Raw genomic sequence first — 18,829 nt, 5'->3', positions numbered from 1 at the left:
ACCAGTTCTGCTGCTGTTTGATTTTGAATGGGCTCCCATCCAAACTACTTCGTCCTCGTCGACCAAATGCCCCTGGTTTTTCAATCTCTCCGAGCGTCTCACACCTTCCCCTAAAGGGCCGTTTCCAGATGAATTCGGGCTATTAATACCTCCGTTGGTTTCCGGCGCAATGGCATCATGAATCTCTCGTCTCCGATAGGATGTTCCCTTCTGATCAGAATGTTGGTATTGCTCTCTTTCCGTATATGGATATACTTTACCACTTTCATATGTTTTAATGTCCTGTTGCAATTTGTTAAGCTTTTTATTAAATATATTCTCACAGCTCCAATCTATATCTTTAATAATGTTAACATAGTTAGTATAAAACTGGTCAAATAATAAATCATGAATTATTTTACCATTAATGTCCTCAAGCTCTTCCATTAATGATTCTATTTTCAAATTGTTATATTTGATCATCAATTCCATAATGTGTATTCCGGTGATATTGAATAAATTATGTAATTCGTCTATCATATCTTTGTTATTGTCACAACCATTTGGGTATCTCCATACCCGCAATCCTCTAGGGACCAGCCCCAATTCAATGTTCCTATTTAGATAGCTGTTTTCCAGCTGAGTTCTTTTTAGCTTGAACAATTTCATTTCAAACAGTTTTAATAGCTCAACCAATCATTTATTAAAGTTACCTTTACCTTGCCGAATGGGAGCACTGTCTTTCTGAAAATGAAATCCATTTGTTCTCCACTCAGCACATTGCTTGACAAGATAAGACTTGTCATGAAAACAGTTTCTTGTGTCTTTTAAAGAATTACCGCTTGTACCAGTGTCAGTAGTTCTTATAGGTGATGAAGCAAAAGTTACCACTGGAGTTGCTTGGGTAAGTGGCAGCCCTAAACTGCCCAAGGTGTCGGCACTAGGCACACTGTTGTTTCTTCCCAACAATGTTTTGATTTGAGCCGATTGCTCATCCAATTTAGCATGAATACATTGCAGCAGTTCTGTTACACTCGCTGGTGGACCTTCGCTTCCCATGCCACAATGAAAGACTAAGAACCAACAGAACATAACAACCAATAAAATAAGACAGGAAAACGATAGTCCAACCGACAAGTTTATTCAAAACCAAGCTGCACCAACAACCGGTTCACCAATGACCTAGGTTTCGTCTTCAAACAATGACTTCCTCAGATTGGTAGAACCATGATGCTGTTATATAAAGCACAATCAATTAAAATTCAATTGGTTAATTAACCAATACTGTGAAACAATGTGACACAACATAACCTGATACAATGAAAGATATGAAAATGAAAAAATAAAATATGAAACACATGAATCTGTTCATTCACCCAAAACATTTTTAAATATATTTTCAATATACACATTCATGTATATTTATTTTTATTTTTATTTTTATTTTCAACAATTATATTTATGTTTTGTTTTTTGACTTTAGGTATTGGATACATAACTTTTTAAAATGTTTTGGGTGAATGAACAGATTCATGTGTTTCATATTTTATTTTTTCATTTTCATATCTTTCATTGTATCAGGTTATGTTGTGTCACATTGTTTCACAGTATTGGTTAATTAACCAATTGAATTTTAATTGATTGTGCTTTATATAACAGCATCATGGTTCTACCAATCTGAGGAAGTCATTGTTTGAAGACGAAACCTAGGTCATTGGTGAACCGGTTGTTGGTGCAGCTTGGTTTTGAATAAACTTGTCGGTTGGACTATCGTTTTCCTGTCTTATTTTATTGGTTGTTACGTTCTGTTGGTTCTTAGTCTTTCATTGTGGCATGGGACGCAAAGGTCCACCAGCGAGTGTAACAGAACTGCTGCAATGTATTCACGCTAAATTGGATGAGCATGCGGCTCAAATCAAAACATTGTTGGGAAGAAACAACAGTGTGCCTAGTGCTGACACCTTGGGCAGTTTAGGGCTGCCACTTACCCAAGCAACTCCAGTGGTAACTTTTGCTTCATCGCCTATAAGAACTACTGACACTGGTACAAGCAGTAATTCTTTAAAAGACACAAGAAACTGTTTTCATGACAAGTCTTATCTTGTCAAGCAATGTGCTGAGTGGAGAACAAATGGATTTCATTTTCAGAAAGACAGTGCTCCCATTCGGCAAGGTAAAGGTAACTTTAATAAATCGTTGGTTGAGCTATTAAAACTGTTTGAAACGAAATTGTTCAAGCTAAAAAGAACTCAGCTGGAAAACAGCTATCTAAATAGGAACATTGAATTGGAGCTGGTCCCTAAAGGATTGCGGGTATGGAGATACCCAAATGGTTGTGACAATAACAAAGACATGATAGACGAATTACATAATTTATTCAATATCACCGGAATACACATTATGGAATTGATGATCAAATATAACAATTTGAAAATAGAATCATTAATGGAAGAGCTTGAGGACATTAATGGTAAAATAATTCATGATTTATTATTTGACCAGTTTTCTACTAACTATGTTAACATTATTAAAGATATAGATCGGAGCTGTGAGAATATATTTAATAAAAAGCTTAACAAATTGCAACGGGACATTAAAACATATGAAAGTGGTAAAATATATCCATATACGGAAAGAGAGCAATACCAACATTCTGATCAGAAGGGAACATCCTATCAGAGACGAGAGATTCATGATGTCATTGCGCCGGAAACCAACGGAGGTATTAATAGCCCGAATTCATCTGGAAATGGCCCTTTAGGGGAAGGTGTGAGACGCTCGGAGAGATTGAAAAACCAGGGGCATTTGGTCGACGAGGACGAAGTAGTTTGGATGGGAGCCCATTCAAAATCAAACAGCAGCAGAACTGGTCAGCACCGTGGTTGGGGAAAAGCAACCAAAAGATAGTGAAGTCTCATCCTAATATTCCATGTGGTAAGACGAGTGAATTCATTCAAGTTACTAACTTTAACAGTTCAACTCATTCTACAAATGAACAGTCTTGTGTTAGTAACATTGTTTTTCCGTTTGTGTCCGGGACTTTTTGTACTAATGATGAATCAGGTTTTATATGTAATGACAATGACGGAAAGCTCAACGACATCGTGCTTGTTAACCAAAATGTTGTTTTTAATAACAGTGGGAACAGTGAAGCTTGTGAACCACCCTATTCAAATGGTAATGACTTTTATTGTTCTTTAATGGAGGAGACGGTGTTGGTGATGAATGATGTGGATTTTTCTAACCAGGACTATTGCAGAGAGCAGCAATTAGTTGCAAGTTGTGCCATGGTGAATGGGGAGAAGTGTTGTGACACTTCTTGTATTGAAATAGGGATTGTACGTGACACATTTGGCGCCAAGGGTTTTGTTGATAGTAATGGAAGTTTGGCTGATAATGTATGTGATATAACAACTTCTGGTTTAATACATTCTGATCAATGTTATGTTAGGGTAAATAGTTCGACAGGTAGTGATGATCCACTGTTAAATTTAAGCATTTATATGCCCTCGAGTGATTTTGACGATTATGACAATACTGTTGGTTTAGTGGATGTATGTGAAAAGGTGGATGTGGGAGGGGATCTAATACACACTGGTTTTAGTGGATATAACAACAGTAATTTGGATAGTACACAGTTAAGAATGATTGATGATATGGATGAACAATTGAGAGAATTATGCAACAGTCAGCTTGGGGAAATTATGCAGCGGAACAATGAAACAGCAGTTTTTAATGATATCCCTGGTATTTTAAGCAACCCGACAATTTTGTGCAATGGTGTCCGTGATTTTAAAATATACAATTATTCTAATATCACCCTAGATAGTGAACATGCAGAGTTTTTCTCCAAGGGATTTAACTTTGTGCCATCAAGAAGAGGGAATTTAGTTGAAATATTGGTGGATTTAAAGCTTTTCACCCGGAAGATGAATCTTAAACACCAATTTAATGGTAGTGACCATGAGTATTTGGGTAAAGTAATTAGTATTTCTAAACTAAGTATTTACAACCCTGTCATGAATCCAATAATTGCCTTATTTGAAAGAACTTGTAAACAGGATATTAGGAATTATTATAGACAAAGGCAGGGTAATTTTCATCATAATATGACCGAAAGTGAATATGAAATACTTCATAAGATAAGTGAATTAGGTGATATACGAATTATGAAACCGGATAAGGGTAATGGTGTTGTAATAACAAACAAACAAGATTATATTAGTATTTTGATGGCTATGTTATGGGAGGATAATTATATCGAAATGAGTATTAATGAAATTAACATAGCCTATAGGAAAGTGGACCTGTTCATAGAGGACATGCTTCTTCAAGGTGAGATAAATGAAGAAGACCATGAATATCTGACTAACAAATTTCCAGTTGTCAGTAGTATTTTTGGAATACCTAAGATCCACAAAGGTCTTGATAATGTTAAATTTAGACCTATAGTTGATGGTAGACGGAGCAAGGTCCATTTTATTAGTAAATTTTTGGATCATCATATGAAAGTTGGTTTAAGTAAATTTACACATATCACTAAAGATTCTTGGCACTTTTTGGAGAGGATTAAACATATGAATATCCATAGAAATTCCAAGATATTATTTGTCACTATAGATGTATGTAATTTATTCTCAGTGATACCACACGATGTAGGACTTACTTGGTTGGAAGAACAATTGTTTGCTTCGGGTATGTATGAACAGGAACAGATTAATGTGTATGTTAAACTCATGGAACTTGTTTTATGTAACAACTTCATATTTTTTGAGGGTCATTATTTTAAACAAAAAACTGGGGTTGCTATGGGAGCATCATGTGCCCCATTTATGCCAACTATATCATGGCATACTGAAAGGCCAATTATGTATTGAACAGTGAATTCAGACAATACATCAAACTATATTCACGGTTCCTGGACGACATTTTTATCGTTTGGGAGGGTGATAGAATTGTGTTAGAAGCCTTCTTACAATACATTAACAACACAGTGTGGTTTTTACAATTCACCCATGAGATCAACGACAAACAGATCCATTACCTAGATGTTAGGTTGGAATATGATATAATTGAGGGTGTTATTAATTCCAATATTTATAGAAAACCCACATTTTCTAATTCATATTTGCACCACGACAGTTGGCATCCAAATCATCAAAAGAAGGCTATTATCAAAGGGCAAGTGGTCAGGGCAGCACATATGGTAAGCAAAAACATTGATTTCTATTCTGAATTAGATTTTATGGTTAGTTTATTTCTGAATAGAGGATATCCAAAATGTACAGAGGTTCGGGAAGAAGTTCAATTTAAGAGAGACACAGATGTTATGCAAGCTATTTTAAAATCTGATACTGACAATGTTGGGTACATCATTGAAGATGAGAGGAAAATGAGTGTGTTTAATTAATCCATTATGTATATTCTCACCTATAATGGGGATACAGACAACATCCAAAGGTTTATAATGAAGAACTGGGAGGTTTTCCAACATAGTAAAGAATTTAATATGATATTTAACAAAAGGCCTAAATTTGTTTTTAAAAAAGATCGGTCATTCAAGGATATTTTTGAAAAGAGTTCTATCACATGTAAACATCTTAGTAATAGAGTTAAGGGTAATTTTAAATGTGGTAGATGTTCAACATGTAGTCACATTTTTATAACGGGGGATAGAATAGAGGTTAATAATTGTGGTATTCCCATTTCTGGACACTATGATTGTTATACCAGCAACGTGGTTTATCTTGCCAAGTGTCAAGACTGCAAGGCCTTCTATGTGGGGAAAACTTGCAGAAAGTTTAGAGATAGAATTAAGGAAGATCTTTTAGACATACAGCATAAGAAAACTACTAATGCACTAGCAAGACACGTGATCGACAAAGTTAGCCAGAGGTTTAAATTCTGTATTATTCAGCACCTCAACATTGATCAACATGGTAGGATCACTCAATATCATTTGGATATGTGTGAACTTACATGGCAACTTCGTTTAAACGCTCATAATTTTCCAGGGCTTAATGAATATATTTCTATAAAGCCGTATCTTAGGTTAAGGCACATCATGGGTTAAACACTTATCACATTCATTTATTTATGTGTATTTTCAATATACACATTCATGTATATTTATTTTTATTTTTATTTTTATTTTTATTTTCAACAATTATATTTATGTTTTGTTTTTTGACTTTAGGTATTGGATACATAATTTTTTTTTTATTTTTTGGGTGAATGAACAGATTCATGTGTTTCATATTTTATTTTTTCATTTTCATATCTTTCATTGTATCAGGTTATGTTGTGTCACATTGTTTCACAGTATTGGTTAATTATCCAATTGAATTTTAATTGATTGTGCTTTATATAACAGCATCATGGTTCTACCAATCTGAGGAAGTCATTGTTTGAAGACGAAACCTAGGTCATTGGTGAACCAGTTATTGATGCAGCTTGGTTTTGAATAAACTTGTCGGTTGGACTATCGTTTTCCTGTCTTATTTTATTGGTTGTTACGTTCTGTTGGTTCTCATGCATGTACAGTCATTAACATTCTAACATTCACAATATGCAAGTTGATTGACAAAGGCTTTTTTATCACTTAATAACATCATTGTTATGATTCCACAGGTGATCATGATTCTTCTCAATACATCCATATTGTCACAGGTGTATAAACTGCCCTAAAACCATCACTATTGCTTCCTTTATACACATATGGCAGTGACAGTTTTACAATTCTTTAACCTATATCTGTGTTCTAACATCACTCATGTGGATGTACTTTATTGCCTTTGATTTCTCTCATAGTATACATTCCAGTGGCAGAGTACTTCAAAACACCTGCCATACATGTCTAGATAGATACTCAGTACAGTCATATGACTAACACAAATGTTACTGAGAGTGCCAAAGAATGTGTATAGTGACAACTGTAAATTTATGTATTTTTGATTGTTATTACTGTTTAGCATTTACATTTTTTCAAACACCTTCATTGAATTATCACTTGTGACATAGGCAATTTTACATTCATATAAAAGTAATCAAATTATATTACCATAACAAACATTATACTTCACATATATTGCTATATATCAGATAACCTAAGCAATATTACATAAATTATTCAATTCTTGCTTTTTTTAAAAACAGGAAACATCTTCATCAAACCATCACTTACTAGATAGGCAATCATACATTTATATAAATGAAAATAAACCACACCAACACAATTCTGGTCACAAACACTTTATATCACAAACCATATTGACACACTCCCATTTGCAAACATTATACATCATATCTATCCAATCTTTCTCATTCGAACATTACATAGCTCACTTACGTCCTGCTGACTTTTCGGCCTCATTACTCCCTTGTACGTATTGTTCCCACAATTCCCATTTTTTTCCTATGTAGTTCTCAATTCTAGTTATTTTTCTCTGTAAGTATATTCACTACTACCAGTAGGTTGGCTTAGATTTTGATTTCCATTTTCTAGTAATTGCTTTTTTGGGAGCCACGATTATTAGACACAGCAAATCCTTACCATGTCTAGACAATTCTGATTCTGTGTCATAGCTCAGAAAAATAATTTCCCTCGTCAGATCAATCTGCCCACACAGCATCTCCAACAGTGCATCCCGTAGGCAATCCTTAAAGTCCGCCAACTCACCACACTCCCAGTAAATATGTTCCCAGTTACCCCTTTCTTCCTCTTCACACCTCCAACATTTACTGTCTACCCATGGAAAAATTATCTGGAGTCTACTTGGGGTATAAAAATATCTATGTAAAGATTTCCAGCCAAAAATCCTAAAGCTTCTAGATTTTGTTGCATATTTGGGAGACATGCATATATCCTCCCATTGTTTCTTTGTGAATTGCTTGTCCAGTCTCTCTTCCAAATTCTTTTTAACCTCCTCTGATTGATTCTTACAGTTATTGTCCAATATTTTATATGCCCTACTAATTATTCCTTTTTAAAGGCAACTTCTGTTCTAACTTCTATTAAAAACTCTACCTGTGCTGGTCTTTCATTTAGGACCCCTCTATTTCTTTCATTTGTCTATACTCTTATACCAATCCCTGACAAGGAAGGCAATCTCTAACCTGCGTTCCAAATAAATTCTTGCCGTCTTCCCATTCTATCATCTTACCCTCTCTAGTTATTTGCTCCCAATACCTTGGTTCCTTTGCCAGTTTTCTCCAATAATTTCTGGCCCCCTCCTGCCTATTGTCTGTATCCCTAATTGCAGTCATCCATATCGGCAGAATCTCCTTTCTCCATTCCCATGTTGGCTTAGTTCTTAGAATACTGATTGCTACTTTATGGATATAATATTCTGCATAATTATTGTTATTCTCCTTAAAGGCCTGCATCCAAAATCCCAGCCTCTCCTTGTTTCTTGAGATTTCCCCATGTTGTATTATCATCATCCCTTTCCACTTTGAATTACAGTTTTCTGCTCGTGCTATGTATACGAGTCTTCACTGTGTAGCTCTGAAATACCCCTTCAGATTGGGTAATCCCAATCCACCCTGTTCTACTGGAAGAAATAGTTTATCCCACTTAACTCTTGCCATCTTCACATCCCAGATAAAGCCCTTCAGCTCTTTATTCATTGCTGCCCACAACTTCTCCTCTAGTTCATAAAATTATGTCTGACCTGTGTATAAGACTAAAGTGACTCAAACATTTTAACCGCTTGTATCTTACTATTCATATTCATATAACAAAGCTTCCATTTTCTCAGTTTTTGTATTATCTTTTGTTTAGTGTTTTCCCACATATCTTTAGCTGCACACTAGAATCATTTTAATCCATACTCCTAAATATTTCATTTTATTATGTCACAATAAATATGGGTATTCATGAACCAGTTCATGTGCGGTTACATACTTTACCGTTATTGTCTTTGTTTTAGCGTCATTAATTTTGCATCCCAAAAAGATCTGAAACTGTCTCAAAATGTTCCACAACAGTGTAAAGTCTTTTTCTGATTTTGTCAGGTACAAAATAATATCATATGCAAATAAAGCCATCTTTTCTTGATTACAATACCAATTATATCCTTGAATTTCTGAGTCCCTTATTTTCTTTGCCAGTGGTTCTAAATATAATGCAGTTAACAAAGGGGGGAAAGAGGACGCCCTTGCCTGGTTCCTTTGCTCAAGCAGAAATTATCAGAGAGGACCTCACCCACCTTAATTTTCACCTCAGATCCCTCATATATTCTAATCAACTTTAAACTTTTTTCAGGAAATGTAAATGCTTCCATTGCCCTGCTCATAAAGTCCCAACTCACTCTGTCAAATGCTTTCTCTGCATCAAGACCCACCAACAACAATGGTATTTTCTTACATTCTGCTAACCTCTGGATTATCAATGTTCTGTTAATGTTGTTGAATGTTTGTCTCCCCTGCACAAAACCACAATGATCTATATCTATCAGTTTGGGCATTACTTTTGCCATTCTTTTAGCTATTATAGACATAAACACTTTATAATCATGTTTTAGTATAGAAATGGGCCTGTATGAAGTTGGATCTGATGGATGCTTACCCTCTTTAGGTATTACAGCCACCACTGCTTTCTTCTAGGATGGTGGTACTTCTCCTCTTAAGATATTGTAAAAAAAACCTTCCGGATCTTTTATCATTTTTTTTCCTCCTATCTTCCAAAATTCCACAGGAATACCATCTATTCCTGGGGACTTTCCTGTAGATTGGTTATACACCAAAAATGTTATCTCATCTCCTCCTATCGTAACTGTTAGTAATTGAGCCTCTTCTAGCTCTAACCTTGGCATATTTAATTCTTCCATAAACATTTCCATTTGTATCTTTTCTTGCTTTTCATATTAATCTGCTTTATAGAGACTCTCATAGAATTTCCAAAATATTTCTAATACTTCTAAAGGATCTCTTGTTATCTTCTTTGTTATAGGCTCCCTAAGCTTGGCGACAACTCTTTCTACTTTATGTTGCCTGAGTCATCGTGCTAAAAGTTTTTGTGCTCTAGTGTTATTAAAAAACAGTTGCTTAACAGCAATCTTTCTAAGCTTGTGCATATTATTGAGGTAATCAACAGCAATGTTTCTAAGCTCATGCATATTATTGAGGCAATCCCTTATTTTCTGCCTAGCATTCTGCAGTTGATCCTCTTTTTGTTCTGTGAGATTCCCCCTATTCAGCAATACTTTCACATTTGTCAGTCTCTCTAAATAATTCTTATTACTTCTTGACCATAGCTCCCTTTCTTTTATTTCCACCCTATTTTTAAACTCCACCTTAATTTATCCCACTCCCTAGATACATTTTCAGAAGAAATTTCTATCCTCTCTAACACGTTCTGAATAATCTCCACTTCCCATTCCTTAAATTCCTCTCTTTTCAACAGATAGGTGCATTTAACATTTACATTAATAGCAAAGACATGCTTGGCTCATACATAAAAGCTAAAGTACTCCTTTTCTATGGTCACAAGTGACAACAAAAAGCAAATATATGCCCCTTTCTGATATGCATGACACAACAGTTGTAGGGATCATTTATTCATGTTTATACATGATGAGGTAAAGAATACAGCACTACTGTCTGTTAACACAAACAATTTCTTGTATACACATCTGATATGCAATAAATGCAGCATATGTAAATATCCCCTAATGTATCTACTGCCCTTACTTTTATCTCACCTCAGCATTTTATTTACATGTATATCACATTTACTCCTCTTTGTTACACTGTTGCTTTGTGTCCCTCTCACATCATTTGTCAGCATGTCAGTTTTTATTTATGTACATGGGTCAGTAAAGTGAACAGGATTCATTTTTATTAAGTTGATTATTTATGTTAAAAATGCTGTTTGTGAGATAATCACATTTTAATTATCTGAGCACATTTTCCCCATTTAGCCTCTTTTGTTTCTTATTTCTGCACTAATCCCATTACATATGCACAGTTTCCATGTTTAAGTTCCCCTGTATCTTTATTGTTTCAGTAAACTTTCACTTGCTTTGTATTAGCTGCTCCTGCATGCTCGCTCAATAGGTTTCCCTGCAGGCAACAACTTTTGCTTACTTTCTCTGCTCAAACCTCCATGCACCTTTTTCTTGGCCAGTAACACTTCTGCTGGCCACAAAAAGGTGCTGATAAACATGTAAACTTGCTTAGCACCATGCATATTCAATGAGCACTGCTGCTAATCGTGCTAACATGCTTTAATTGTGTAGGCTTAGGGTGAGGTGTACACATTTGTTATTCCCAGGGTATATCTTCAAACACATCCATGCACTTCCTTTTCTTTTCTCTTCTACATTTACAAGAGAAAAGACATCGAGGTTGCACACATTTTGCAGGCAAAATGTGTCATTAGTAGGAAATAAGAAAGGAAGGAAAAAAAACATACAATTTTTAAATCAGTTTTCCTTAGCCTGACATCAGCTCTGGTACTACAGCTGTAAAAACATAAATGCCGGTTTATCCATATTTAAGATGAGCACTTGACTCATGACTGAATCAAGATGAAATTGTTCTGGAGTGTATTAGCCATAACATGCAAGGATGGTCTTAAGTTAGCATGGTCAAATAATATGTATGCTGCATTCACCTGCATCATTACAGTATGTCATGATATTAATGACAGATATGGCAAAGAAAAGTGGTCCACACACAAAGAGTGAGGGGGACAGCTTCTTTCCATCAAATAGATTTAGTCCAACCTTCTATGTAACTGCAGATCCAACAAGTTGTATTATGATGCAGCCCATATTTATCTATTTGTTTGTTTGTTATTTGTTTGCTTGTTTGTTTATTTCCATTTGTTAACGGTAATGTTCCAGCTGAGTTATGCAGTCCCCTTTCAATGGAGTACTGGGGAGAAAAGTTCCACATAACAACAACAGTGTGTTAAGGTTTGACCATAATAAAATGAACTTCAGTCACTGGCAGATTAAAATATAATTTATTAAAAGAAATACACACATGTGGGAGACAATACTCACAAAATCATGTCTCCCCAAACAAAAGAATTCATAATCGTTTATAAGAAAACTTTAACAAAGTAGTAAACTTTATCAGTCATACCACTGGTAGCATCCAATAAAAAATGCTAACAAATACAGTTCATAATACAGTTTATTCTTCAGACCATTACTAAATATCTAATAGAAATATTTCAAGATTAGTAAAAATAGATTTGCAACCTCTTCTCTACATTTCTAGCTTGGTACAAAATAAGTTTCTTTTTACCATGTGCTTTAGAAAGAATGTTGCCTCAGGCTCAGGAAATGAAACTTTACATTCTAAACTTTTCCATGTTTCTGTTTATGTTGTTGCAACACATACACTAACCTTTTAGGACACACATACACTAACCTTCTAGAACATGTGCAATTTCATTTTAACCCTCTACAATCCCTCATTTGATGATGAGAAAACATCTTTTACATTTTAAATATATTGTCATACATTTTACAGAACTTTCACAAACTAACTCTTCATCTTCACTTGCTATTTCACTTTCATTGACACAATCTGTAAATGACACGTTTTCAAAATCACTAATATGTAAATTCTGTAATGATGGGTTTGATCAAGTTGCAATGAGTTTGGTTATCAATGCTTTGCATAAAAATAAAAGCAAAAACACAATCATGATAATAATAATAGTAATAAGCATAATAAAGTTCAACAAAGTACCTCCCCATCCTGAAAACAAATTTGTTAGCCAAGTCCATTGTGAACTATCTGCTTCTTTGGTAACCAATGGTTCAGCCACTTTTTGGATGATTTCCAAATCACTACATATTGTGTACTTATTATAAGGAATAAACAAACAGCTTCCTCATGCATGAGCGCACACATACCTCCCTTTGATGCAAGTAAGAAATCAAATGCCATTCGATTTTGGAGTACTACTGCACGCATGGCACTCAGCTCTACAGTAATCAAATTTAACAGTTTCAAATGTTGCTTTGTTTAACACTTCTAATAGCTTAGAGAGCTTTCTGAGCTCCCAAATTGATTTTACAGTCCCATAAGTAAGTAATATACCAGCCCCAGAAATAGCATCATCACCAAGGTCAATAAGAGAAAGTCCTTTAAAAGCTGCTTGTTCTAAATCATGATGATAAATCCACAATGTATCAGCCTTTCCAATTGGATTTTTTACAGTCCGGGTATCTCGTATACTATAAATTTTACCACTGGGCAGGGCATCTGTATGTCAAATGGCTGGAAGAACTCTCCTAGTATAACAACACCCCAACCAGTTTGCTAGCAGCCAAGGATATGCTAGACTGACACAAGTAAAATAAAAGTCTTTCAGCATGGCCATACCTTTTATTGCACTTCCACTATACATTCTTCAAGTAATATTACATTTGTTCTGTCCAACTTCCTCAGTCCCATTTTTCGCATAGCAAGTATAACCCTTGACAGTCACTGAAAGTCTAAGGAAATTTTATTAAATGATGTGACATTATGCCATGAAGAATTTTTACCTAGTACCACTGATAAAAAAATGTCCCCATATCAACTTCATTTACAGGTACTGGAAACAATGGGATACCTCCATCAGAGGCAGTAGGTATGTGGGCACATACCCATCAGTTACTAAAATTTAGACTCTTACCATATGTAATCTAAGTGACATGAAATGTATTAAAATTTGGATGCCAGTATCCTGATTTCTGTCTAGATTTTATCAATTGTTTTATTTTTCTGTTAAGAAACTGAACAGTACTTACAGTTTCAGCAAGGATCAGAAAATATATAGTAGAACAAAAATAATGATTGCAGTCATCACAGCAACAATCAGACATGAATGATGAGCTGGGTGGGGTCGGAGTGGATTTTCAAAAATGTTCAGGTACAAATTTGTTTTGCGATGAATAGCTAGCTGTTGCAATGCAAACACACTTCATAATGGTTGCTGTTGTAGGTTAGCTGCTATGAGCAGCGCTTGGTCACCTGACTCAGGGAAAATGTCCCCTTCCAATGTTTTCACAGTATCCATCATCAGTTCTATTCCCAGTCTCTCTGGTTTTTCTTCTGATACAAGAGGAAACTGGTTCACCATCAGACAAAGATGCAGAAGATAGGTCGAAGGGAATTGGTTAGCTTCCCTCATTTGGCACTGCTTTCCAGACATGGGAGATATGGATCCATGTTGGAGACCCTTCAAGTCTAATGGTTGTAGCTGTGATGAGCAGCACCAGGAATGGGGCTTTCCATTGTGATTGGAGGGGATGTCATCTGGAGAAGGAATGAACAAGTACCTCTCCTGGGTTGACATCATGTGTTGGGTCTATACTGAATGTTCAAACATTCAAAATTTCAATTCTCATATGGTCAACACCATATGATCGGATTTTTGAATGTTTGAACGTTGTAATGGAGATATCCGTACAGCATGGAATGAGAAGATTTCCCTTTTCTGCACTGTAGTGCGATCTCAGAGTTGGTATATGTGTTTTGTGTAGTTTATGTTTTTTTATTAGATATTCAAACTTTTGATAAGTTCAATCATATGGTGTCGACCATATGGTAGTCAAACTTTCAAACGTTCAATTATCTAATATAGACCCCATGTGTTGCATCAGGATCAGGCTGGAGCTGGGCGGAGATTACCTGAGAATGAAGCTGCTGCAGAACAGAAATAAGTTGTTTACAATAAATAAGTATTGTCTTGTCAGCTACCTGTAAATCAAGATTTGCAGGTAGGGGTGCAGATGGCATCCTCATAGGGTGCCCCATGAGGATTTCATGAGGGGAGAACTTTCTAGGTGCACTGATTATACTGTTGATAATAAACAAAACTAAGGGCAAGGCCTCTGGTCATTTTAGACCAATTTCTGCAGTAAGTTTTGATAACTTAGTTTTCAAAGTTTGATTCATTCTTTCTCCCATGTCTGAAGCCTGAGGTATGTGTGGACAGTGATACTGCATCTGAATATTTAGAACTTTACAAATTTGTTGAATAATCTGACTCATAAAATGAGTACCTCTATCTGATTGAATACAACATGGTACCCCAAATGGGGTATAAACTCAACAAAATCTTCTTGGCCACTGAGGCCACATCATTTTTGATGCATGGGTATGCTTCTACCCAAAGTCAAAAAGGAGGCCAGCACCAAGAGTGATAGCTAGGTTTATTCCAAGTAATGACAAATCAGACCAGTTTCGTCAGCTTTGCCTTCATCGGTGATGCTTCTACCCAACCAGAGAAAACATCAGTCAAAACTAGTACATATTTAAACCTTGCACACATTGGTAATTCTATAAAGGCACACTGCATACAACAAAAAGGTCGCCACAGCTTTTTTATATGCTGTGTGGGAAGAGTTAATAATTTAGAAATATTAAATTGAAGACATTCTTTTTTTATTTATCATCTGTTTACCAGGAAAGTCCGACTTGGAATGAAGCCAGTTTTCAGCGGCAGCCTGGGGAGAAATGCTCTAGATGCATGTCTTTGTAATGTGGGAGGAAATCACAGCACGCAGAGGAAACCCACACAAATGCAGGGAGGACATGCAGACTCCACACAGAAGGCACCCCAGCCGAGAATCAAACTGGAGAACCTCTTGCTGTGAGGTGACAATGCTACCGCTACACCACTGCTCCGTCCTAAGAAGATATATATTACATTTGTACAAGATGCTGAATAACTTCTGAAGTGTAAGGAGCATACCAGTCAGTCAAAATTGTCTTATTAAAGCATTTTTCCCAGATGGGAAGGCAAATGGTAAGCCTGTGCCAATTGTAGTAAAAGAGTTTGTGATGCTACTAACCTTCCATCTGGATGGCGCCAAAGTGAGTCTGGGAAACGACAGCAGCTGTCAGAGATCCACCTTACCCTTTCAGTGTTATTAGCTTGGCTCTGAAAAGACAACACTTCATGCAAAGTTACAGGTACATTTTCAACTTGAAGAGGCTGCAAAAAAGAAGCCTAAACAGGATTTAACAAAGCAGCCTGTCTTGCCACTCTATTTCCTACTGATTCAAAATAATGATCTGATCTATGAGTGGTACATTTAACAGCAGCTATTTTCTTTGAGAGAAACAGGGCATCTAGTAATTTGTTTACACAGACTGCATTTTTCATTTTTGTCCCTGCAGATGTCAAATAACCACTTTCTCTCCAAAGGTTCCCAAAATCATGAACCACTCCACATGCGCATCTTGACTCATTGTACACGGTAACAGTCTTTCCCTGTGCTAGCTTGCAAACTTCAATCTAGCAATGTCTTTTGGCTTTTCCCAGTTAAGGACTCGCCAAAGCAGATCACCAGCCCACAGGTTGATTGGTAGTGATGTTTTTACAGTGTCATATTGTCAGCCCAGCACCCAACCTTCACAGAAGGAACACATATACATAAATGCACCTACCTGCATGTCTTTAAAACTCACTCACCCACAGGGAGGACATGCAGACTCTGCACAGAAGCAGCTCCAGCCAAGAATCAAACTGGAGAACCACTTGCTGTGAGGTGACAATGCTAACTGCTGCACCACCATGGCTTGCAAACTTCAGTAATAGCTACTGATTCAGCTACTTGAGCTGAAACATTTCCCTGCAATTGTCCAGTCAATAAAACTTGATCAGTACTACAGGCTGCAAAAGTAACTGTCAATTGTCCATCTTCCCTTCTGATACACACTCCATCGATGAACAAAATTAGGTCAGGGTTCTGCAGAGGAGTATCTTGGAGATCAGGTCTAGGAGGAAGCACATTGTTAACAACAAAAACACAATCATGATGTTCATCTTCATCAGCAGTAGGGATGAGAGTGGCTGGATTCAAAGGAGGGCATCTAATTATTTGCAAAGAAGGATTATTAAGTACAGCTAGCTCATATTTGGAAAGTCTAAAGGTAGAAAGATATTGTGTTTTAGTCTTTAATAACAAATCATTAACAGCATGTAGAACTACAACAAAAGTATCATGACCCAGAGTAAATGCTGCTGCCATGTCAACTAACCGGGCAGTTGTGGCTACAGCTCTAAAGCAAGGGGGAAGTGCGGCTGCTACTGGATCAAGATTTGTACTGTAATAGGCAACTGGTCTAAAGCCATCATTTCTCTTCTGTGCTAATAATCCTAATGCTAGCTTGTTGCATTCACAAAACAAAAGAAAAAACACTTTAGAATAGTCTGACACTCCTAATGCTGAAGTATTTGAAAGAAGTGATTTTAACTGAGTAAAAACTTGTTCATGGCATGGTTGCCATGGGAGGGGCTTGGGGATGTCCTTTTTCAGTAGTTCTAGTAAAGGTTTAATTATTTCAACATACTTGGATAGCCACTGTCTACAATAGCCTGCTAAACCAAGAAACACACTAAGTTTTTTAGAGTAGTAGGTCTCAGTCTTGTCTGTATAGCTGCAATGCAAGAGAGAAAAATGTATTGTGCATTTTCAGAGATTAGATGTCCTAAATACTGGACTTGTGGTTGCCAAAGTTGAACCTTAAATTGGTTTACTTTAAATCCTAACTCAGCTAGTTTAGTTAAGAAGAAAACACTATCCATCTGACAGTCAGCTAAAGAATTAGCTGCTACGAGAAGATAATCTATGTACTGTACTAAGGTAGACCCACAAAGTAACTGTATTTTATATAGCTGCTTTTTCATTTCTCTTGAAAATAAGGTGAGTGATTCTACATATCCTTGGGGTAAGCACGTCCATCTGTACTGCTGTCCTCTGTATGTAAACGCAAACAAATACTAACTATCAGGGTGTATTGGGATAGAGACGAAAACTGAGGAAATATCAGTAACCGAAAAGGTGGTAGCAGAAGGGGGAATTGAGCTCAGAATATTTGCTGCATTAGGTACTACAGGAAAAGCAGACACAACCATTGCATTCACACCTCTCAGATCTTGGACAAGTCTAAAAGTGTCTTTGCCAGGTTTCTTTACTGGCAAAATGGGTGTATTACAAGGACTCCTAGTAGGAATAATTATGCCTTCTTGCAGTAACGCTGAAATCATTTGTTCATTTCCTGCTTCTGCTCCTGTAGAAAGAGGATATTGTGCCACCATGGGCAGAGGTTCATAAAATTTTAAAGTAATTTGTACCTCTAATAAGTCCTACCTCATTTTCATGCGTTATCCATAACTGCGAAAGAACTGTATTTAGTAAGTGCACATCTGACGGCTCTACAGGTTCTGTGTGAGTAAGGAAAGAAAAGAGCATGTCCTCATCTAAAACACCTGCAACAGCACACATCTGCATCACCAGAGACTTAGTGGGAATATTTAAATATATTCCATCCACTGTACAGAATATTGTACATTGTAACTTACAGAGAAGATCCCTACCTAAAAGATTAAATGGTGCAGAGGTTACAACAAGAAAAGCATGTTAGTCTATCAATGGTCCCAAATGAATGGGAAATGAAACTGTCTTGGGGTAATCTAAAGAGACTGATTTAGAAAGAATGCTCATTAGGCTCAGGAAATGAAACGTAACATTCTGTACTTTTCCATGTTTCTGCTTATGCTGTTGCAACACATACACTAACCTTTCAGGACGCACATACACTAACATTCTAGAACATGTGCAATTTCATTTTAACCTGTTACAAAGATTTTATTTAACAAACAATTTAAGAAACATTTGAATGTAACAACAACAAAGTTATATGTAAGAAACATTTTGGAAAACTTTTAAACATGGGACATTTTAGATGGATAAGAATGAGAGAGACAGTGGATTGCAAATGTTTTATTATAAGCTGAAAAGACTAAGACAGTAATGTAGCTAAAAAGAAAAACCAGAAAGAACAAAAAAAAATATTCACTAGCAGAAATATACATCACAATGTTTTTACC

This window comes from Protopterus annectens, chromosome 3.part0 (assembly GCF_019279795.1).
Source record: "Protopterus annectens isolate FY-2018-M chromosome 3.part0, PAN1.0, whole genome shotgun sequence".
Classification (NCBI taxonomy): domain Eukaryota; kingdom Metazoa; phylum Chordata; order Ceratodontiformes; family Protopteridae; genus Protopterus; species Protopterus annectens.
The sequence above is the reverse complement of the archived record's forward strand: the minus strand, read 5'-3'. Positions refer to the sequence as shown.